Source organism: Manis javanica, chromosome 10 (genome assembly GCF_040802235.1).
Source record: "Manis javanica isolate MJ-LG chromosome 10, MJ_LKY, whole genome shotgun sequence".
Taxonomy (NCBI): Eukaryota; Metazoa; Chordata; class Mammalia; order Pholidota; family Manidae; genus Manis; species Manis javanica.
The window spans coordinates 76,292,742-76,317,503 of record NC_133165.1 but is presented as its reverse complement, the minus strand read 5'-3'; the positions used below and the strand labels follow the sequence as shown (position 1 = coordinate 76,317,503).

The following is a 24,762-nucleotide window of genomic DNA, read 5'->3' as shown; positions in this document are numbered from 1 at the left end:
TGTTTCCATTTATTGCTGGATCTCCATTTTAATTTGGTCGTTGATCCATTGACTATATTGGAGCATGTTGTTAAGCCTCCAGGTTTTTCTGAGCCTTTTTGCTTTCTTTGTACAATTTATTGCTAGTTTTATACCTTTGTGGTCTGAAAAGTTGGTTGGTAGAATTTCAATCTTTTTGAATTTACTGAGGCTCTTTTTGTGGCCTTGTATGTGGTCTTTTCTGGAGAATGTTTCATGTGCACTTGAGAAGAATGTGTATCCTGTTGCTTTTGGATGTAGAGTTCTATAGATGTCTATTAGGTCCATCTGTTCTAGTGTGTTGTTCAGTGCCTCTGTGTCCTTACTTATTTTCTGTCTGGTGGATCTGTCTTTTGGAGTGAATGGTGTGTTAAAGTCTCCCAAAATGAATGCATTGCATTCTATTTCCTCCTTTAGTTCTGTTAGTATTTGTTTCACATATGCTGGTGCTCCTGTGTTGGGTGGTGCATGTATATTTATAATGGTTGTATCCTCTTGTTGAACTGAGCCCTTTTTCATTATGTGATGTCCTTCTTTATCTTTGTTACTTTTTTTGTTTTGAAATTTATTTTCTCTGATACTAGTACTGCAACACCTGCTTTTTTCTCCCCTATTGTTTGCAAGAAATATCTTTTTCCATCCCTTGACTTTTAGTATGTGCATGTCTTTGGGTTTGAGGTGAGTCTCTTGTAAGCAGCATATAGATGGGTCTTGTTTTTTTATCCATTCAGTGACTCTATGTCTTTTGATTGGTGCATTCAGGCCATTTACGTTTAGGGTGATTATCGATAGGTATGTACTTATTGCCATTTCAGGCTTTAGATTCGTGGTTACCAAAGTTTTCTGGTTACTTTCCTTACTATCTAAGAGTCTAACTTAACTCACTTAGTATGCTTTTACAAACATAATCTAAAGGTTCTTTTCTATTTCTCCTCCTTTTTCTTCCTCCCTCATTCTTTATATATTAGGTATCAAAATCTGTACTTTTTGTCTGTCCCTTGATTGACTTTGAGGATAGTTAATTTAATTTCGCATTTACTTCGCAATTAGCTGTTCTACTTTCTTTACTGTGGTTTTATTACCTCTGGTGACACCTATTCAACCTTAGGAACACTTCCATCTGTAGCAGTCCCTTCAAAGTAGACTGTAGAGATGGTTTTTGGGAGGTAAATTCTCTAAGCTTTTGCTTATCTGGAAATTGTTTAATCCCTCCTTCAAATTTAAATGACAGTCTTGCTGGGTAAAGTAATCTTGGTTCCAGCCCCTTCTGCTTCATTGCTTTAAATACATCATGCCACTCCCTTAGGCCTGTAAGGTTTCTGCTGAGAAGTCTGATGTTAGCCTGATGGGCTTTCCTTCCTATGTGATCTTATTTCTGTCTCCGGCTGCTTTTAACAGTCTGTCCTTATCCTTGATCTTTCCCATTTCAATTAGTATGTTTCTTGGCATTGTCTTCCTTGGGTCCCTTGTGTTGGGAGATCTGTGGATCTCCATGGCCTGAGAGACTATCTCCTTCCCCAGATTGGGGAAGTTTTCAGCAACTACCTCCTCAAAGACACTTTCTATCCCTTTCTCCCTTCTTTTTCTTCTGGTATCCCTATAATGCGAATATTGTTCCGCTTGGATTGGTCACACAGTTCTCTCAATATTCTTTCATTCTTAGAGATCCTTTTTTCTCTCTGTGCCTCAGCTTCTTTGTATTCCTCTTCTCTAGTTTCCATTTCATTTATTGTCTCCTCCATTGTATCCAAACTGCTTTAATACCCTCAATCATGCTCTTCAATGATTGGATCTCCGACCTGAATTCATTCTTGAGTTCTTGGATGTCTTTCTCTACCTCCATTAGAATGTTGATGATTTTTATTTTGAACTCCCTTTCAGGAAGAGTCACGAGGTCCATATCATTTAAATCTTTCTTGGGAGTTGTGTTAATAATTTTACTCTGGACAAGGTTCCTTTGACATTTAATGTTTGTATATGGTGCCCTCTTGTGTCCAGAATCTCTATTCTGGTGCTGCTCATCCCCTGAAGCAATGTCAGGGGTTGCAGAGGAGTGGTACTCATGCCTGGGGGAATTCCCCACCTCCCAGCTGCTGTGCCTGTCTGTACTGCCTGAGCCAGTCCGTGGGGCACACAGGTATAAGTTTTTGTCCCAGAGCAGCCGGATATAGATCCCTGCTTTCCACAAGTGGCTGGAATCCCAGTCTCCCCAGGAACCCTGCCTGTATTAACTTTCCAACCCGATAGTCATCTGAGTCTCATGAAAGCACCTTGTAATGTAGGTTTGTGCTCACAGAGCAGATCTGGAGAGCCAGGTATTCAGCAGTCCCAAGCCTTCCACTCCCTCCCTGCTCCGTTTCTCTTCCTCCTGCCAGTGAGCTGGGGTGGGGAAAGGGCTCGGGTCCTGCTGAGCCATAGGTCTGGTATGTTACCCCATTCGGTGAGGTCTGCTCTTTCCTCCAGGTGTGTGCAGTCTGACGCCGTCCTCTTTCCTGTTTCTCAGGATTAGTTGCACCAACTATATTTTCTAATTGTATCCAGTTTTAGGAGGAAGCCTCTGTCTCTTCTCTCACGCCACCATCTTTAATCTCCTTCCTATGCTTGTTACTATTATTTTTTATTGTTGTTAAATCTTAAAAAAAAAATCACTCATTTAGAGGCATGGAGGTTAGTGGCTTTGCTTATGTTTGCAGTAACCAATAGGTAGAAATTCAGTTCATCTATTTTATATAGGTGCAAAGAGAGCCTGGGATACCTGGGGAAATGGTTCAAATCATGATGTTCAAGAGAGCCTGTTAATTCTGCTTGGATTTTAAAAAACAGTGCTTTTCAAGCTCTGGTAGCATATCATGAGACACCAGAATATAGAGATTAAGGGAAGATACTTTATAAAAAATCTTGATTTGAATTCTTACTTCAATTGTGACACTGGTTTATCACAAAACCTCTCTGTACCATGTATTGCGCATGTATATAGAAGGATGATAATTAAAATGCCATGTGGTAGTGGTTCCAAGATAGTGGCCTAGAAAGAGCCTGGTCCTACATCCTCCCACATACACACCAAATCTACATCTACACATAGCAATTAATCAAATGGACTTAATAAATATATACAGAACATTATATCCCAAAACAGCATTCTTTTAAAATGCACATGGAACATTCTCCAGGATAGATCACATATTAGGCCACAAAACAAGTCTTAATAAATATAAGAAGATTGAAATCACACCAAGCATCTTTTCCAACCTCAGGAAACTGGATTTCTATGAAACTGGAAATCAACTACAAGACAAAAACTGGAAAAAACACAAGCATATGGAAGCTAAACAGCATATGCTACTAAACAACAATGGTTCAAAGAAGAAAACAAAGAGAAAATTCAAAAAATCTTGAGAAAAATTAAAACAAATACAACAGTGCAAAATCCTTGGAATGCAGTAAAAACTGTTCTAAAAATGAAAGTTTGTAGTGTTAAAGGCCTACCTCAAGAAACAAAATTCTCAAATAATCTAACTATACCTAAGGGAACTAGAAAAAAAAGAACAAACAAAGCACCAAGTTAATAGGAGGAAGAAAACAATAAAGATCAGAATAGAAATAAATGAAATAGAGGTTAAAAAAATAATAAAAGACCAGTGAAACCAAGACTTGGTTCTTTGAAAAGATAAAATTCATTAACCATAAACTAGACTCATCAAGAAAAAGAGGACTCAAGTAAATAAAATCTGAAATGAAAGAGAAGTTGCAACCGACACCACAGAAATAGTTATAAGAGACTATGAAAAGTCATCTGTCAAGAATTGGACAACCTAGAAAAACCTATAAACTAGAAATGTGATATTCCAAGATCAAACCAGGAAGAAATAGAAAATTTGAACACACTAATATATTTGCAGTGTATCAAAGTACAGATATTTTGTGTGGCTGTGTATACTCCATGATATAAACCAACAACACTCAAAGTAATTAACATTTTTCATTAAAGGGAAAACTGTGTGCATTGTGAGAGTATATATTTTCCCATGCAAATTAGACATGGTCAACCTGAAAATTGTTTATAAATCAACTTTGATTAATAATGTATGATAAATATTTTCCTATTAATAATATAGTAATAGTAAAATATGCTGTTTTGCAGATGTTATTTTTATGAAATTTGCATTTCTATTAAAACTTTTTTCCTTATGTTGTTACCATATATTTTTTTTTTCTGTTTCAGAAAGTCCTTTGTTTTATTGTTCTATATTTTTTATTCCTAAATTGGCTGCAGGGAACCAGACATATTTAAAGTCTATTCTTTTACTTATCAAGGTAAAGTGTTCTAAGTTTGGACTTTTCTATTTCATTTTGATGGCATTGGTAGCTAAGGGCTTTTTATCATATATAGTGTGATCTAAAAGAGGTCTATAAAAAAGAAACGTTTTCAAAGCTGTGTTGGTGCATTGGAGTCATAAACTTTGCTGACAGTATCAGGAGGTGAACTGATGCACAACATTCAATAATTTTTAGCTAAAATGCACAACATACTCCATTTGCCAGTGATTTTTCACATACACACACACACAAACTGCACAAATATTATGTACTAAATCACACAAATTACAAACCTTGGCTTTTTCTTTCTAAGAGAAAACTAAGAAAACTAGAATAAGCTGAGGAGGCAAAATGACTGTACTACTACAGAGTGAATTATTTGTGTCTCCACAGAATTCGTATGTTGAAATCCTAACCATCAAGGTGATAGTATTAGAAGATGGGACCTGTAGTAGGTGATTAGGTCATGATGGTGGAGTCTTTATGAATGGGATTAGTGCTCAGTTAAAAGAAGCCCCAGAAAGATCCCTTGCCCCTTTCTCCAGGTGAGGACATAGCGTAAAAGATGATCTCTGAATCACAAAGTAGGCTTTCATCAGACACTGAATCTGTAGGTACCTTGGTCCTGGACTTCCCAGCCTCTGGAACTATGAGAAATAAGTGTTTGCTGCTTATAAGCTATCAAGTTTATGGCATTTGTTATGCCATCCTGAACAGACTAAGATGTACAAATAATTTAAGCCTCTTCCAAATGCTTTAAAAACAATCTAAGAAATCCAATCTGTAATTTCTTTAAAGGTAACTCTGTTCGTTGGTCAAAAAATTATAAGGCATAAGATTCTACTGTGAGTTATTGTTTACTTGATTAGATATAAACATGATTTTTAAGGAGAAAATGCTTATGTGTATAAATATACACTGTGGCCTAGTAGTTATTAACTGCATTTACCATACATTCCATTAAGAAAAAAAAATGTAATCCACATAATGGATTCCATTTGGCAGAGTCTTGGAAGTGCTGATTATAACAACATTTCAAAGATGAGTGATTAATCTTTCAGATTTGGAGTAATTAACAAAAGATTTTTGCTGTCTCAAGTTTCAAAAACATATTTCTCTGCCAAGTACATTCTAGAAATGAGGAGATAATCTTTATCAGTCAAGTGTATTAATACATTTGGTTATATTAAAAATAAGCTTACAGATAAATTCAGAAAGTTTGGTGTAATGTTTGGGGAGAAAATACAAAACTAAGGAACCAAAACCTCTACAACAGAATCGTAGTTTTCGATTTTGTCCTTGTGATTTCTTTATAACAATGTAATAAGTATCTCCATTTTCTAAAGAGAAATACTAGACACATGCATGAAAGATTTACCATAAAAAAAAGGGTCCTGATAATAACTTTCTGGTTACCCACTTCCAGCCAATATATAAGAGAAGAAAACAGAAAAAGACACATCTAGAATCTGTGATTCACTAGCCTAGAAGGTTATGACTATATATCCCTTCTCTTTTCTCCAGAGATGCTTCTGTCCCACTTCAAGAAGAGCTGGTTGAGGAGACAAAAGTTATCTTCACAAAGAGAAAACCAGTGTCTTACTTGCTGGCTAGATACTTGCTGAGTAAGCAAAACTACATTAACATGTCAGTGTATGAGAGAGAGTTAGTGAGAGTGATTTGGAGAAGTTACCATCTGATATCAGAAATTGGATGCCATGTATTTAAAAAAAAATCGTGGGGAATTGTGAGGATAGTGGGCTGATGGAACTTCCTGTGATAGTTGGAATGAAGAAAGAGAAACATTAGAGAAGTCTATACCACTTAAAATTACATCAAGAAAGTATGAGTCTCTGGTGGGCAGTGTATACATCCAGAAAGGAAGGTGCGTGATGGCCATCTTGGTGGGTATCCAACCATGGTTATCTGTTGGAACTGAATGAATAACTTTAGCAGTAAGAAGTTTCAGAGTGGGCAGGCAAGAGCTGAGGAAGTTCAAATAGGTTAGCTAGGATGTACATCACAGACTCTGAGAGCTGTACTGTTGAGAGGGTTCCTGCAGGACCAATGAATGACTCACATCAGCACCCCACAGATGACCTAGAGGAGGGCCTCCGAGGCAAGGCAGCATATGGCAGTGGAAAAATGCAGAGCCACTTTGTAAAAAGGTTATTGTCTCAGTGCATTGTTTCCTATATGTACCCTCACTGAATTTGGCCCACTCAAAAAGGTTACACTAGACATTGATCTGAACTAGAGAAATTTTCAGGTGAAAATAAACATACCTGCAGTGATACTTTTATAAAATGCATCAGCGGTTTCTCCACAAACCTCCACTGACTTGGGACAAATTTCATTGTTTGGAAAATAATCTGGGGATGGTTATACTTAACTGATTCATACTAGGAAAATTCTGAATTTAAATTATCTTTCCAGTTACGTCTGACATTTTTTGGCCTCTATACATTAATGTAATAGAAATATAGAGATATGAAAGTATAATAAAAGTATAAAAGGATTAAATTACTTTGGCTGTTATAACATGTTGTAATTCTTCATTTCTTGTAAAATTGACTTCATTATTTTAATAACCATGAAAAAGGCTATCATTCAAATTCATAATATTTAGGAACTTTCATATAGAGGCAAAATGAATGGACTCAAAACATTTACAAAGTGGGAGAATTTTACTAAGTGTGTCCTAGTGCATAATATTAAAAGCAGATTATTTTGGGGAAATATGCAAACACTTTTGCACAAATTAAAATAATGTATATGTATAAATATTTAATGATCTGTATTAAATCTATTGGCAACTACTAGTCAAAACTGCCCACCGAATAATCATCCCCTGCTGTATGTATGGTACATGTGTATGTGTATATATATATTTCTTCTTTCATTATTTACAAATGTTGTGAGATACACAAGAAGAAGGTAAAATACTCCAGCAAGCTATTAGTTGGCTGGCTATGAAACTCATTTTACTTAAATCATATTATTATAATCATTGATATGTAAGATCTCTGTTCCCATAAAGCAAAGTGGGGAAAGAAATTGAATTTCTTATCATGCTGGATCTTGTCATTTTAGAGGTGTGATTTCTTACTAGGCACACAGCATCCATCATTCTTTCCTCCTTTAGATTGGATGAGTGCACTACAGTGACATTCTACTTAAAGCCAGACTCATGATACGGTAAATGTGGCTGAAATGCCCATTTAATCCAATATATTTTAATGCAGTAAATAAATTGATGTAGGAATGAATAAGCTGTTGTAGTGTGAGATCACTTGGCACAGTGGTTTATATTAAAGGAAACATCACTTTAACTTGTCACCATCTGTTGTGTAGTCTAATTTAAAAAGACCATAATTTACAATTGCAAAAGTAGGTAAGAGACAAATGATTGAAATGCATATTTATGTGCTATGCTCAGCTGAACATGCATCTGTTCTGCTTATCTCTGGAATATTAGATGCTAATTGGGAAACAATCTCCTCTATATATGTGGATAGATTTGGGGTGGGATAAAAGGAATTATTTTTAAGGGGATTCCCTTTTACAAAACTGTGACACTAATATATTTGGGGGCCAGTTAATAATAAGTTGAATAATTATTATTTGCAGTAACTATTATTTTATTTTATCTAAAATACTGGATCATGAAGAGGTTGCCAAAATTGCTTTTCAAGAAAGACCATTATTTTAATTACATTATATTTAGGTATCCCAGTGAAATTTCTGATACTGACATAAAAGGAAATTTTTTATGGTTCAGTCTAATAAAAACAGGGATATTGAGGCAGTCTTAAATTTAGTAAATAACCAAATTTAGTAAATTTAGTAAATTAGCTTTTGCACTGAACAGTGAAACAAATGGGATAATTTATTTATGATAGTTTAATATTCATTTAGATTTTTAGATATTGAATCACTCCTGGAAAACTTCATTCTGTACAGATATGTAGAGTTCCACTCTTTGTTTATATATAATCTATAATCATCTGTTTATCATCCTACTGTCTCTCTCTTATGTGAACAGAGGTTCATGGGAATTATTTTACATTCTCAAATTTTATTGCTTGTCAGTTATCATGCTCTCCCTTTCCCTCTCCTCCCTCTCACTGTCTCATACACACCCCTTCTTTACCCCTCTCTCTCTGTCTCTCTCTCACATATGACTGCAATAGCAAAGAGAGATCCGAAGTCAGTCTGACCTTGATTCAGCTGAAACCAAAGATGGGAAGGTTTGTAAGCAATGGAGTGAGATGTAGAACACAGGCCATTTGTGTTTGCTGATTGGCTTTGCCCAAAGGGAAAGTCAGATTCTCTTCCTGGCGAGGGGTTGTTTTAAAACTTGGAGCAAGGCAATATTGAAGTAAGGCTCCTAGCCTCCCAAAGAGATTGCCAGTTGGGGTGCTATCTCCCTGGAAGATTGCATTCCAAAGGGACTTACAGAAGAAAGATGTTCCTGGGTTGTAAAGCTGGCAAGAGATTTTTAAAAAGATTTACATATATAAAGGACAAGGCAGAACTTACAGTGATCTGCTTTCTAAAGTAAATGTTCTAAGAAAAGGGAGGTCAGAGGCCTAGAGTCAGGAGGAGGAAGCCTATCAAAAGGTTAGTCCAGCTGAAGGGAATATTAAGGCCATAGTCACTAGTTTTTTTTAAAACGATGCCAATAGTATACTAGACCTATATTCTAAGCATGAATTTTGCAGACAATATTGATGTGCCTATGCCCTCACCACATGCTCTTCTGAGCAGAGAGAAAGTGAGGGAAAAAATTGTTATTAAAACTACATTTAAAAGATTTCTGATTTTCACTACAACAGTAAGTAACTTGTAAGTCATTACTTCACAACAGGAAAAAAGACTGAAAAAAATTAAAATCAACATGTCTTAGATCTCTCAGAGAATTGAGGTCACAGAATGAGCCCACCATCTTGAACACTGCAGAGACAGGTGACTTCAGAGAATATAGATCAGTTTACCTGAAGCAGAAGTAAAGGAGCCAGTAAAGGACTCTTACAGAGGAGCTTCAGTAAACTGCAAAGCTTTTATTGAAGTATGGGTCAACTTGAGGGTTAAAAACTCCTGGGCAACCAGTCTAAAGGTTTCCTCCCACCAGAGTTTTATGAGTTTTCACCTCTAGGAGCCCTACCAGGTCCTCCTGGTGAAGACCAAAGAAAAATCCCCTTGGGCATAGCCAAGGGGGGAAGGGAAAGTAACCATTTTGACATACACTTAGAGGAATGCATTTTGAAAAAAGCTTCCAGTGACCTCCACAATAAATGCTTCCCAAATAAAAGAAACAATTTCCCTAAAATGTTATATGACTTGGAGGAGTAGAAATTGCCCAACTCCAGCCCCTTCTATACTTCCTGCCTCAACTAAGGGAGGAAGAATTCTGGGAAGCAATTGTGAAGTCATAACCTGGGGTCACAGGTCCAGTAGGAAACTGAGACTTAAACATAGGCTTATAGAATGCATCCCCTACCACACACTCACCACACTTTACCACCACATTAATAAGTTTCCTAAGGTATTTACTCAATTGAGATGAAAACTTAAATCCATACAATAATCTGTATACAAATGTTCATCACAGCTTTTTCATTATTACTCAAAACTTGAATCAGCCAAGATGTCTAACACTAGGAGGCAAATAAGTTCCCAGCCTGGGGCAAATTACCTTTGAAGCTGAAATCAGTCAAAAGGAGAAATAAAGTGGGAGAATCCCATTTATTGCTTACAAGGAATCTTCCACTTCTGCTTGCCTGTGTCTCTCACGACCTGGCTGTAAAAAGGGACCCCACCCAGCCTCTTCAGTCCAGATATGCCCTCATTGCCCCCACCCTTGTAATCATCCATTGATGTGGAGATGGACTACTACTCTCCACCCCTTGGAAACACCTCATGATATGGAGATACATTAAGGCCAGGAGAGAGATTCTAGAAATATTGCAATTTTACCCATAGTGTCTTTCAGTGGGTAAAAGGATAAACTATGATATAACCATAATGGAATATCATTTAGCAATAAAAAGGAACAAGCTATCAAGCCCTGAAAAGATATGGAGGAACATTAAATGAATATTGCTAGGTGAAAGAAGTCAGTTTGATAAGGCTATGCAATATATGAGTCCAACTATATAACATTATGAAAAATGCAAAATACAGAGATAGTAAAAAGATGAGTGGTTGCCCAATGTTCTCCAGAAGGAAGGGGAGTATAGAGGAGGAAAAATAATTTTCCTTCTCCTCTTCTAGGTTCTTGCCTGAGACCCCCTGCCTTCCATTAATTAACAAAACAGATTAACAGAAAAAAGCAAATTTAATAAGAAGTTTAATAACCTCCTGCATACAAGAGTTACACCCAGGAAAACTTAATGAACTCCCTAAATGGCCCAAGGCACCACTTTAAATATCGTGGTCAACTAAAGACAAAGGATGTTGAGGGTGGGGTAAACCAGTTATGGGAAGTTATCAGGAAAAGCATAGTAAACAAAGGTATAGTTGTTACGCAGATTTATGTTTCTGCTTTATCTATTGTTAAAAGAGTTTCCAAGATTAAGTTATCCTCTTTTTGATACAGAGAGGGAGATACCCTTACAAATGGAAATATCCTTGATAAATGTAAATGTCTCTTACAGAAAGATAACTTCTACTTAGTTTTCAGAGCTTCTTCTGTTTGCTGCTTAAAAATAACCAGTTCAAAATAATCAATATGTGAAAGAAGCATATTGCAGGGTGGTATGTTTCACTCCCCTTCAGGCTTCAGAAGGGATGAATAGGTAAAGCACAGAGAATTTTTAAGGTGGTGAAACCATTCTGTATGAAATTGTTATATATGGCAATATGCATTTGTCAAAGCACATAGCATTATACACTACAGAGTAAGCCATAATGTGCACTATGGATTATATTTAATAATAATGTATCAATATTTATTCTTTACTTATAACAAGTATACCACACTAATGCAAGATGTTGGTAATAAGGAAAGCCACATGGTGTTGCGAGGTGGGCATGCGGAATTCTACATACTCTCTGGTGTCTAAAAATATACTACAATATAAGGTTTTATAAAATATATAAGTACAAGAAGATTTGCTATATAGTTTATTTGAACTTAACCACTTCTGTCTTAGGAGAGTGATGTAATTTGAGAATGCATGGCATTTGATTTTGAAACTACCTTGATAGTCATTTTTGAATATAAAATCTAAGACTTATAGGGCATGGATCCCAAGGTAGCAGTGAAACAAAGAAATGCTAAAATGTTCTGTATAAGAAAACAACAGAATTTGGAATATTACAGAAAAAGGGCATGGGTGAATATATTGCCTGAGGGTTTCAGCCCTGGGCAAGTTCATTATGGATTCGGTAAAATGGAAAATGGAACTTTGGGAGTAAAAAGGGGCTCATACCAAGCTTTATTCTCATGGTGGCAGGTCAAGCACTAGAATCACATATGCCTCTGCCTGCAGCAAACCCATCTCAGTCTCTGCCTCAGCTCCAGCCTCTGCTCTCTTTCTCCCCAGTCTCTGCTCCCTTCCTTAAGCTCTGGTTTTAGCACCAGGGGAGCTCTTTTTATAGCAATACCTGGCAGTAATGGCGAATTGCTAAGAGGTATACAACCTTGTGCCTGCACAGTAGGCTAAGTATTACATCATCACATGTACACAATGGGCAAAATTAGGATTAGGTGAGGATCCTAGCCATGGAACTTCCATTTTCCTTACAGTAAATTTGAGGGCTAAAGATAAAAACATGGGTGAATCTATAAAATGGAAGTTGGGGATGAAGATGGCCTACAGAGAAGATACCAGTAGATAAAAGAATCATAAAAGCAGTGACGGTTAAATTATTTCTCCATGGCACTGTAAAGAACCACCTTCCTTTCCCTCAAATTTTCAGCCAAATTTAAACAGAAAAATACAGCCAATATCTCAGCCATGCTTGGGAGTTATCTATCTATATTAGGCTATAGTTTATTTTATTCTGTTGTAACAAATCAATTCCAATCCATTTAGTGTACCAATACTAAAGAAAACTCATTTTACTCTGTAATAGCATTTTGGATATTCAAATAATCTGATATGACAAAGTTTCCAGTATTATAACTATAGCATTTTGTAAATAATAGCTTTTTTACATAGGATGGCTTGCTTTTGTAAACACTGCACAAAACTAACTTTTGGTATAATGTGCATGTTATTCTTGTCCAACTTAACAATATTTCTGTGTTTTATTATGGAGGAGAATCTAAATCTACTTTCATTAAATGACAAGCACAAAACTCTTTGTAAATTTAATGAAATATTTTTAAGTTATTCCAGAGATAACAAATTTAGAAATAAACAATTTTGGTGATTTATTTTCCATTCAAGTAAACTGGAACCTTTTGTTTCACTTTCTAGCTTCAAGTGTTACTACATGGGTAAGTGAAACTAGAGAGTGGCATGGGGGAATGTAACTTTAAGAATACTATTTATTCACTCAAATCTTGAGGGTCATTTTTTTTATCTACAGAAAAGAATTAAAATATTTTTCTATTTTCATCTGTCACTTACACTATATTTTCTTCTTAATTTAGATCCTATTGTATATGAAACGAAATAAGAAGGGAAGCTGCAGGCTTTGGGATTTAAAAAATAATAAAAATTTAATTTCTTATGTGGTCTTTTCAATTCAGAGTAAAACCTCCTAAAATATTTTCAAATTTTGTAATTAGGTGACAGCTGGCTTGTGAAGCATCCAGTGCCAATTAGTGGATAAAACTTCCATACAATTGTAATACGTCCTGTTTCCAAGAGGAAAAATAAAGTATATTTACTGTACTTACCTTCAAAAAAAGTGAAAAACACCTTTTTATTCAATTGAACTACAAGTTGATATTTTTAGGATACAAGGAAGCTTCTTTCTCTGACTAAGCATGAATTTTTAAAAATATCCCTCACACTTACATTGTATGTGTATATTTACATATGTATATATTTGTATGTGTCTGTTTATTAAAAGTTTCAAGATTAATCATGGACAAAAGCTTTGTTCTATCCTATATATGTGTTGTGTGTATGTGTTTTGTAACTCTCTTTTAATTTAGAAATATATAATGTATGGCTAATGGTTTCCTTACTCTGTAACATCTGTCTTGTGGATGTATAAAATATAAATAATTTGCTCACTCTTTTCTTAAGATAATTACAGTTTCACTTGTGAGAATACCTAAGTGACTCTGGGAAAGAGAAGTGAAGGTCAGTGTGACTGTATCATAGAAATAGGGAGAACAGTGGTACAAAATGTGAATGGAAAGACTGGCAGAGCTTCTGGGTCATGCTAAGGGTTGGAGATTTTTGTTTTCTATATATAACTTTAAAACCTACTAAAGAATTTAAAAAATCTCAATACTTAGACTTCTATGGATTTGTAAATTTTCCAGTTAATGATATTTTCTAGGAAGTTGGATATGAGGACACAGTGCTCAGAAGGATACCTCAGCTGCAGATAATATATGGGGTACTGGGAGTAATTAATGATGCCTAAGGGGTATTTTGAGAATTAACAATACTGCTCAAATGAATTAGGCACAGGTTTTTATTTTTAATTCACCAGTGGAGTTGCTATAGATATATATGTATCAATCTTTTCAATTTTTAAATAATTGCTGTATGTCTTGGAGTTCTAATTGCCACAAAGCAATCGGCACTATCTGTCCTATGTCTATGTGTACTTTTCCTCAGTTTTTATTCCCCAAAATAATTACAATTAACACTAAGGGACTTTATACTTAAAATATGATGTAGAAACAGAGCATGTAAAACAAAAGGAATGCCTACTCAGATGTCATAGTTCTTGTAAAAATGGGTCCATACTGAGTGCTTCAACTTCTATTCAAAAGTTAGATAAATTGATTTGAGGGAAACAAATAAGCAAGTACAGGCTGTTTGACAGGTATTAGCCTCTAAATACTATCCTCCATGCAAAGCTTATAGATCAGGAATGTTCAAAGTATATGCAGCTCATATTATTCCTATAAATCTTAAGGTCAAGAGAGTATATTTTCTTTTAAGTTCTAAAAATTAGGTTTGCTCTTTTAAAAACCAGTGAGTTTAAAAACAGTGGGTCAGAGACTAGGAAAGGATCTGGTTATGATATCACAGGCAGGCTTTGAAATGGCTCTAGTGATTTCCATTTGCAGGTTTACTCCTTTGTGTAATCTCTCCTTGAGTGTGGACTAGACCTACTGATTGGTATCTAATAAAGATATTTCAGCAAATTAGTCACTTCTGGGATTACAAAGTCTGTGACTTTTGTCTTACCCTTTCTCCCTGTCTTTTTTGCTTGCTCTGAAGGGAAAGCAGCTGCCTTCTTGTCAGCAAGCCTACAGAGAGGCCCATCAGGCAAGGAACAGATGACTCTTGCCTGTGATCAGTAATGACCCGAGGCTGGCGAACAACCATATGGATTACTTTAGTAGTGGATGTTCCCCAAGTCAAAACTTGAGACGACCACAGCCCTTGATTTCAGCCCGGAGACAGAGAACCCAGTGAAGCCATTCTTGAGTTCCTAGACCACAGACTCTGTCAGGTAATATGTTTTTGCTGTATTAAGCTGCTGAATTTTGGAAGTTTGTTATACAGGAATATATAACTGATACAATAGGAAAATCCCAGTTGATTTCAAAATATATTTTGAATGGTAATCCAAAATTAAAGGTAATTAAAGAATGATTTCATGTGCTATAATTTAAAAAGAAGTGTAGCTGTATCTAGATTAATATATTTGGTTACTTCCTTGGCTCCCTTCTGTATCATTGAGAATAGGCTATGTATAGAGGTAGAGGTAGAGATAGAGACAGACCTACAGAAATATAGAGATACAGATAGATAGATAGATAGATAGGTTTTTTTTCCCCCTCTGTCATGTTACTTGCACTGAAAATTAGTACAGATTGGGGGTTAGATGTCTATTCATCATAGTCAGTGAGAAACTAAGGTTATTAATGAAGCATCTATCAGTCTGTTGCTGGTTAGCAATGCCAAAGAATACAGCTCTGGAGGGCCTTATGCTGGAAATTAAATTCGGCCCAGAAAAGGCACATACCTGATAACAACACCAATCCAAAGTAACAGTAATAATTGTGCTCAACACAATTGACTGTAATATTTAAAACAGATAATGATGGTAGCTTAAACACATGGGTGGATGCAATAGAAGCAGTATGATGTTACAGACCTATTTCAAAAACAAATTTATTTTGAAGGATCTATTGTAGAGTGTGAGAGATATGAAGAATCAAGAGAGACTTCAGCATTTGCTTACCCCACTGCAGTGAATTACAATTGACAGAAAAAGGGAGAAACTGAAAGAGTAGGTGTGGATACAAAGTGTGAGAGCTTGGATTTTGGTATGTTACGTTTAGGAGGCCACTTAGACATACAAGTGGGTATATTGACTGCTTTGGATAAATGCGACTAAAGTATGGGGGGAGAGGTATAGCTGGAGACCTACATTTGGGAGTCATCTGTATATAAATGATTTTTAAAGCCATAGGCTAGATATCATTACCAAAGACCGAACTGAGTGAAGTCAGAGAAGAGGATAGTTTTGAAACTTAAGCCCCAGGAAATTCCAAAATTTAAAGATCAAGGAGATAAGAAGGAACTAGAAAAAGGCACTGAGGGAAATGAAGTAGGAATAAAATCAGAGTGGACTGTCCCTTAGCCAAGTGAATAAAACAGCAACTGTGTTTTATTGTGTTAACTGCTGCTGACCAAGTAAGGTGAAGACTGAGAATAGACAATTAGATTTCACAATGTTGAGATCTTTGTAACTTTGACAGGAATGATTTCAGTGAAGTTGTGGGTTGAGTATGATTCAGATAATTGATGCAAGAGTGGGAAGAGAGAAATTGGAAGGAAAGCAGAAAAAGCGGTGTCGTAGGTGGATGAGTATTGGGTTCAGAGAAAAGGATTAAGATAAGAAAATATACATACATAGACTGGCTGGAGAGATTCCTCAGTAAGTGGAAAAGGAAGGTGCTTACTGTAAAAATAAACTTACTTTGTGGAGCAGTAACAGGAGAGCAGGAGGAAACACTGGCATAGATGTAGTAGGAGAGCAGAAGAGTTATTGTGAGAGTGGAGTTGCAAGGTTAACAGCTGAAAGTGAGATTTTTGAAGTTTGAATGGATGAAAAGGTTTAAAACATTCATGTGAATTAGTGGACTGGGAAAATACATGATGGTTACTTGACAGCACTTGAAAACAACTTGAAGTGTTTGTAAATTTAGAGCAAGGGTTGTTGGCATGTTTGTGAGTATGTTTTGTTTAGGTTTGAGTTTTGGTTTTGTTACCTCAATTCAGACACATTGTCCAATGCATTACATGTGGAGGTGCAGAGTAGGAAGAAGGTAAGAATTAAGTTGTTTTGAGGCTTTGCCAGGTAGGTGTGAGGAAAGTAGACAGTGGCAAAGTTGTTGAGGATACAGTGAAGGGAGTAATTTAACCATAGATGAGATTTCAATTTTGAAGGAAGGGAGGTGGTCATATGAGTCAGTTAAGCAGTAGTGAAACGTTGGTATAATAAACGTATTTTTAGTCTCAGAAGGTCCAATAATTTTTGGAAACAGGATACTCATAGGAATGAGCTATAAAGTTTAGAAGTGTTGCTAGAGAGTGGGATATTGCAATGAAGATGTGGAGTTACGGGTAAAAACTAGTGTGTGCATCTAGTAAACAGTTGAAGCAGAGGATAAGATCCATCGAAGAGGAGGAGAGGTCAGGGTACTGAGATGACATTTCCAAATGTGACATCCAAAATGAGATAACCTTGATGTACAATTTCTGCCCTTAATTGTAAGGTTTTGTATAAAGGTACCATAATGGCATAATGACCATTTGGTCAGGCTTTAAAGTCAATGGCATGGGTCTGAGAAACATGGATCAGCTGCTCACTTTTCCCATTTCTGAAACTGGGTTAAAAATAACACTTAAGTCAGAGAGCAAAGGTGAAAAAGCTAATGTCATTGCCCAGCACATATGAAGATCTTAGTAAATATCAATTATTTTTAGCACTGTTATGATTTTGCTAAATGAGTTCAGTTCACACAGCAGACATTTTGAAAGGAAAAGATTTACCTATAATGAGGAAAAGCCTATGGTGCTGTTTTCAGTACTCAAATTCAAGACCTTTGTAATGATTGTCAATAAAAACAATTAGAGATATAATAACTTTAGAAGATTTCATTTTTACTTTCATTGACAAATGTTGAACAAATTAATACTCTAGACTTATTAATTTCTCCTATATGCCATAGGCAACTCTGGAACAAAGCTTAATAGCTAAAATGAAAAAGCTGGGTTTAGGAATAAAGAATTTCAGGTATAAAACAAGAAAAAAGTTTGCATTGGGGATTGGAGTAGAAGACAAACTTAGTATCCAATTAATAAGGGTTTCTTCAGTGTTTCACTATATAATAATATAGTATATTCTCTATATATATTCTACATACTACTATATGTATTTTCTAGTATATGTAATAATATACTAATATAATAATATTACAGTATCATAAATATATAATATACTATATGCTAATAATACACTGTATAAAAATATATAAAAAATAATTCTATGGTTAGTAAATTTATCATGCATTCCCAAGCATGAACTTATATTTCTACAATGTTCTGTTGCCTTCATAAAGACCAGAATCTCTTCAGTTGCATTAAAGTATTAGCATTAGATTTAAAATGTTTCATTATCCTAAATTGCTTATTATTAATGAGGACTTCCATTTCAAAAACCATTGAAGCAGTCTAATTTGAATAAATAAGAATTTACATTTTCATGTAGTAAATTTAATACATGTTACATTGATAGATAAATTATCAGTATGTAAGAAATTTCTTTCTATAATATTTGCCTTGGGATCCTAGAACTTAATTTAAGCCCAGGATTGACATCAGAACCATATAAGGTTTTCTATTAATTGCAAAGGTTGAGTTGTTCCTAAAAATATATTTCATCTTCACAAAGGGGAAAAAATTGTAATAATGGAAGTTTCCCTTATAGAGAATCCCAAGCCTCCAGCACATTTTATATTAAATCTCAAGACGATGAAAAGGAAGGATCTGATTAACTTTAGTTATTGTGAACAGCAAAAGGTATTGATGATTCCGAAGGCCAGCAGTGTTCTAATCAAGCCAGAAAGCATTCAACACAGTTTGAGGAGTACCAAGGTAACTTGACAGTACCTCCAGGTATGATCTAGTAAAGACTACAAGTAAATCAAGTTCTAAAACTTTTTGAGTGGAAAAACACATCTGCGTTAAGATGGCAAAAGTAAATATTAAAAGGTTTTGATGTCTTTAAGCACTAAAAGAAATGAAAGGCATGAAAATCTCAAAAGGCATTGTATCTATTACGACCCAAGGTCATTGATGTTATAAATCAATATATGTATTGGTTATTTGAAAACTTCTTTCATTCCTGTTAAACCTTCTAACAGATAGATGAGCTGACACTATTGTTCTTATTCCTGGGAGACTAAAACTTACCTCTTTATCTGTGTAGTATTTTTGCTTAGTAAGAATAAACCCAAAGTTTAACCCAACACAACTTTGGCTAGAATGAATGTTTGAAAATCATTTTCATAATAATAATGTTTTTATTCATTTTATCATCATCATCATTGAATTAGTAATAAGAGAATCACCTAGTCTTCTCCCCTATTATAATAATCACTATGTCTTGTGAGTAGTTTACTATTCTGTAGTTCTAAATTACCTATTTTTATTTTATTTGTGTTCTATTTTTTGTTTTAATAAAAATATATATACATATATAAAAGTTAAATGGTGTTAAAAGGCATGTAATAAAAAGAATGATTTCATGTATTTCCCAACTCCACAGATGATCCTATTCTATAAAGCAGAAAATAATTTCTTTAGTATTTACTCTAGTATTCATCATGTAGTTCTAACAAAATATGCTTATACACCTAATATATCACTGGCATTTTGGGACATTTACTGTATTCCTATTACATCAGATCATGAATTAGCCCAACCATACTATGACTACCTATTACTCATCCTCCCTCAGCCACTAGTAGATTTATATTATAATAGTTGGATAAATCAATGTACTTACATTTATAATTACAAAAAGATTTATCATTGCTGATCCCACTGGTGTACTATGAGTTAATAAATCCTTGTTTTCTGTGTACTTAAAATTTTTATTTTATTTCCTTACACTCAAGTACAACAATTATTTTTTATCCCCAAAATATTTGCCTTCTAATCTCTTAAATTTTATATTCCAAACTGAATTAATTAATCAAAGCCTGTGGTATAGCTGTTGTCCAAGGACTTTTCTGAGTTGGATTCACTTTTTCCAAAAATCATTAGCCTAAACCTCATTTCGCTACAGCTTAATGCTCAATTGTTTCCAAGAAATAATTTATAATGTAGATATATTTTGAGGGTTTTTTATGTCTGTAGATAAATTTATTGGATTTTCATAATTAGGGCTGGATATTGTTTACTCAGTTTTCTAGCATGTAATAGTGATGCAGAGAAATCAGATACCAAGCTGAACTACATACTTTGGAAGTTTATTCTTTCATGGTGGTGTACCCCAGTATGCAAGAACATTTTTAGAATTTAAGTAATTTATGTTCTCATTTTTACAAAGTGTTCACTAAATGTTGGACCTTCTGGATTGATGTATTATATTAAGCAGTTTTATCTTCTTTTTTTTTTGGTAAATCAGTAATTTGATTTGTTTTCTAACAGCAAAACTGCTAGATATCCATGAGAAAAAAGGTGACAAAAGTAGGAAATGAAACTCAGAAACAAGGCATCTGATAGACTTGAGAACACGAGAACACTAAATTCTCCAATCAGCGTTCAGTGGAAAGTACAATGGGCAAGTTGAAAACAGTAGTGGAAAGTGGGAGATGATTTTGCAAATTACACTGCATACATGAATATAAACAGTTTGAAGTAGAGACTCCAGTAATTGAATAAAATCCAGCCCCATGGACACTGAAAAAAACAAGTCGAAGTATTTTTCTAGTATATGCATACAAATCCGCACTGAGCAGGACAGAGACAATAGGAGCAAAGCAAAACAAAGATCTAGAGAAAAGCTGGGTAACAGCGATAGAAAATGACATCTCAGAAAGTACAAGTGTATATTATTTTTATCGCTTTATCAAGACATTAAAAAAAAGAGCATTACAGTCAAGAAGCTAGAAAAGCAATTCTGATCTACCCTTGCCACTAAAGGTTCAGAAATATGAAGTTCACAGAAAAATATATTAAAGAAAGAACCATGGTTGATTCACATAAAATGGAGTGGTATAACGTCCTACCAAAAGAGTATGTACCCGGTTAAAAATACACACCGAACAGATAAAAGCTGTAAACTATTATTTTAAGCCAGCCAAAATAAGTAAGTTATAAAATGAAAGATCAACCTAAATCAAGGCTAAAAATGTTCAGAAATGAGATGATATTGTTAAGGAAAAATTGAAAAAGAAATTTTCTTGTTAAGACTAAAACACAAGGAATGCAATAAAGAATATATGTATAGAAGTTAATTCCTTAGAATAAGTAGAATGTGAAAATGAATAATTTTAAAAAGGGGAAAAAAATGATAAAAATAATTTCTGGTTAAATGACAAGATAGGCAAAGAGCATCAAACATGTATTTAACAGTACATGTAAAGAAACAGAAACAACAGTGCAGAAAATATACTACAAATTGTAATTCAAGAAAAATATTTGTATAAATATATATGTGTGCCTGTGTGTGTGTGTGTTTGTATTTCACATGAAATGGACTTGAATATCAGAGAATAATGAACTAGGCTGACCAAAAATAGAGAAAATGAGTAAAATTACTAGGAAAAAAAAAGCCTTTGAATATGTTGACAAAAAAACCCAAATCACTAATAACAGAAAGGAAGTAAGATTGAAATCAGAATTGTAGACAGAAATTCTTATGTGTGTTAAAAACAAAATTCAACCGAGTAAATTTGAAGATCTAATTGGCTTTACTAGGTGATTCATGAATGGGGTAGCATCCCATCCAGTAAGTAGAGAGATGACCCAAGGAATTGCACAAAATGGGAGGTTTTTACAGGATGGAGGGTGGTGAGAAATCTCAGCAAAGGAAAAGGACTGTTTCAGGCAAGGTCACCTCCCTTATAGGGAAGGGCAGGGGGCTCTCATCATGCAGATTGTTTTATCTTCTTTTATGGGAGAAGCGGGCTATGTGACAGATTACCTCTTAGATGCGGACCAGGAGACTCCTGACTGATTGCTAGGAATTGTTTCTGGGGGAGGTTGAACCTGCAATTAGGTTACTGGGCATTAAAACCTGGGTTTGGTGTCCTCGCCCAGCACAAGTGGCTCACTGGTGGGCCTGTGTGGCTTTCTTCAACATGTTAAAAGATAATATACAAGCATACTTAAGATACACATGTGTAAAAACTTGTAAGTCTAAAAATGTAATGAATTGCTAAAGGCTGAATGCTGGTTAGAATGGCATTACAGAAACCCTGGGCCTCCCAGACACAGGGGCACTGCTCTTATGCTCACCCCTGAACCCCTGAGTCCCACTCTAAGCATAAGGCAACAGCAATCCACCACTAGAGGAATTTAGGATGTTAGGGTGCAGCTTGAGCTGTTAGAAACTATGTTAGTGTTTTGTTTAAGTCTTTTTAAGCCAAAGTTGAGGCCTGGTCAAAGTTGAGGCTCAGAGGAACCTGGCTGGAGTTTGGTCAAAGTTTTGTCAGTATATGTAGAAAATGAGTGTATGGAAAAGAACGCTTATAATGCAACAATGAGGAAAGAATGGATAATGCTACAAGAGATGTTAGGAAAAGTGTTTATGTTTAAAAATAATAAAATAAGGCTAACATCCTAATCTCTAATGGGGAAAATTATACATATTCTAGTCTAAATGAATATATGTTAAAGGCAGGGCAAAGTATAGCAAATTAATTATTTGATTCAAGAATGTGGAAGGATTTTCTTAGAATAATTCAAGGGAAGAAAAACTATGATAAAACCATACATGAAGAATGATACTCAAGTATTTAATTTTTTATGCAAAAGGAAAAATGAATCATAAATTATGAAAATAAAAAAGAGGGCTAATAGATTTCTTACTATATAAATACCAACTCTGAAAATTTTCAAACCAGATTGGGGTAACATTAACTTTCCACATTCCATTTCTCAAAATCTAGTTTAAGGGAATAATCATAGATGAGTTTTTCCAAGGATTATCATTATAGCATTCTTTTTTCTAATGGGAAAATAGGAGCACTTTAAATATTTATATTTTGATGTAACAAAAATGTCAAATAATTTATTATATAACCATTTAATGATGAGATTTTCTGTCATTGAAGAGCACTTGTTAACATTCTCTTCATGCTTTTCCTTTGATAGCTGCACATCCAACTTTTTCACCTTCTTGTCTCCATTAAACATCACATTAATAGAAAGACCTTTCTTGAACACTCTGTGTGTGAAAAGCATAACCCTTTTCACAGTCATTAGGCATCCCCCAGTGTGTGTGTGTGTGTGTGTGTGTGTGTGTGTGTGTGTGTATTATCCCTCTCTATTTTCTCTATAAAGATAATCAAGCTTAACATTAACATGGCAAGTTTTTTTTGTATACTTACTCGTTTACGTCTGTCTTCTCCAGTATAGTGTGAACTACTTGAAAGTAGAGACTTCGTTTCATTCAAATTGTAATCCCATGCCAGTAATTATGTCCAATACCTGCTGTTGTTCAATAAATATTTATTGTGTGTAAATAAATGAGTTGTGTGTGTGAAGATGTAGTAGAATTTTTTTTATAATGGACATTCTTTAGCTTACTTTGTGCTTATAAAACCTAATTAACACTAAATATATTTCAAATATTATGAGAAAATGTGCAAGTTGGAATGGTAATTTTAAGTGGCGAGCAATCTGGAGAAATGACACAATTACATTTCATTCTTAACACCATTTCTGTATTCATTTCTGAAGAAGCAAAAGGAAAAATTCTAATTTATAATTTAGTATTTATTTATCTAGTTGTTTATATATAATTTATTTAGATATTAATCTCTAAATTTACATAAAAAATTTTAAGTATTTTTTTATCAACTAAAATTTAAGAAAATATGCTCAGTGGTCTTTATTACAGTCTAGAATGTGAACATGCTATCATATACTATGCCTAAAGAATACTGAAAGACAAAATATGCCATTACTACCTAAACCCCTAAGAGAGGTATGAATGATCAGTTTTGGTAGTTCTATTTCTCATTTAAGTTCAGAAAGTTGATATTCTGGATTTAGGTAAGTTTACTAGTGTGAGTGATTCTGAATCCAGGCATTTCCAAGTATATTGAGAGAACCTTACCTTTCTTCACATAGGGTACAGCTGAGGAGGGATCAAGGAAGAATAACTTCAATTAAATAAATTCATATTCACATGCATGAAAGGATAGGAATTACAAAAGATCCTCTGCTATACATACTATTAATAACATACAGCAATATATTTCAAATAGTGTGAAACTCAATTATTTATGTAAGAAGCACATTTTAAATTAAGAATTTGTATTTTTTAAGCATTGCTTGCTTCAATGTATACTGTATTAAACTTGAGAAGGAAGTATAATCACTATACATACTGTTTTTTTTTGTGTGTGTGTGTTTTACACACACAGTGTATGTTTCTTATTTAAATATATCTACCTAATATATACAGATATATTAGAAAAAACATAGTGGATGATTTTTTCCCCCCTGAATTACAGGTATTCCTGCTATTAGCCCAGGAAATAGATGGACTTAAATTCCCTTGAATAGTAAATAATTATGTCCCCTGAATAGGGTACTTAAAATCAATGTATACAGTTGATAATGAATTGACTCAGGTCATGGGATATTGTTCCTCTTTCTTAACTCCTTCAAGGTCAGCAAACATCACACTCACTGTTCTGCAAAATTTCATTTCTCAGAACAATCCTGCAAGTGATATGTGGTTGACTTAACATTGGATATTATAATTGATTAGCTTGTAAATTTTCCTATTGTATCCTGGGTCAGTTTTGATTACTCCATATCAAATGTGTGAGCTGTACAATCCTTGCTTCTTATCAATATGGCAAAATTATTGTATTATGCAGTTTATAGTGATAGTGAAAAAATTCTGGTCTTCATAACAATTTGTAAATATTTTGACAGAAGTCATTCTCTTTTATTCTTCAAATCAATGAGATCCATATTTATGTCTAAAAAAGGCCCGTATAACAAAATGCCTTTTAAAAGACAGAAAACTAAATTATCATTGATTACCTTACCAGCTTAACGAAGACAGGCAGAATCA

At 34.6% G+C, this 24,762-nt stretch overlaps 1 protein-coding gene across 1 annotated transcript in view; it reads left to right on the top strand.

Moving 5' to 3' along the window:
• Positions 1-14,708: 14,708 nt before the first annotated feature.
• The window catches only part of LOC140843857 (endogenous retrovirus group FC1 Env polyprotein-like), a 224,261-nt gene continuing 214,207 nt past the window's right edge, over positions 14,709-24,762 (top strand). The window contains exon 1 of the mRNA XM_073214279.1: positions 14,709-14,937. The gene's annotated coding sequence lies outside the window, so the exon portion shown is untranslated. The remainder of the gene's footprint in view (positions 14,938-24,762) is intronic.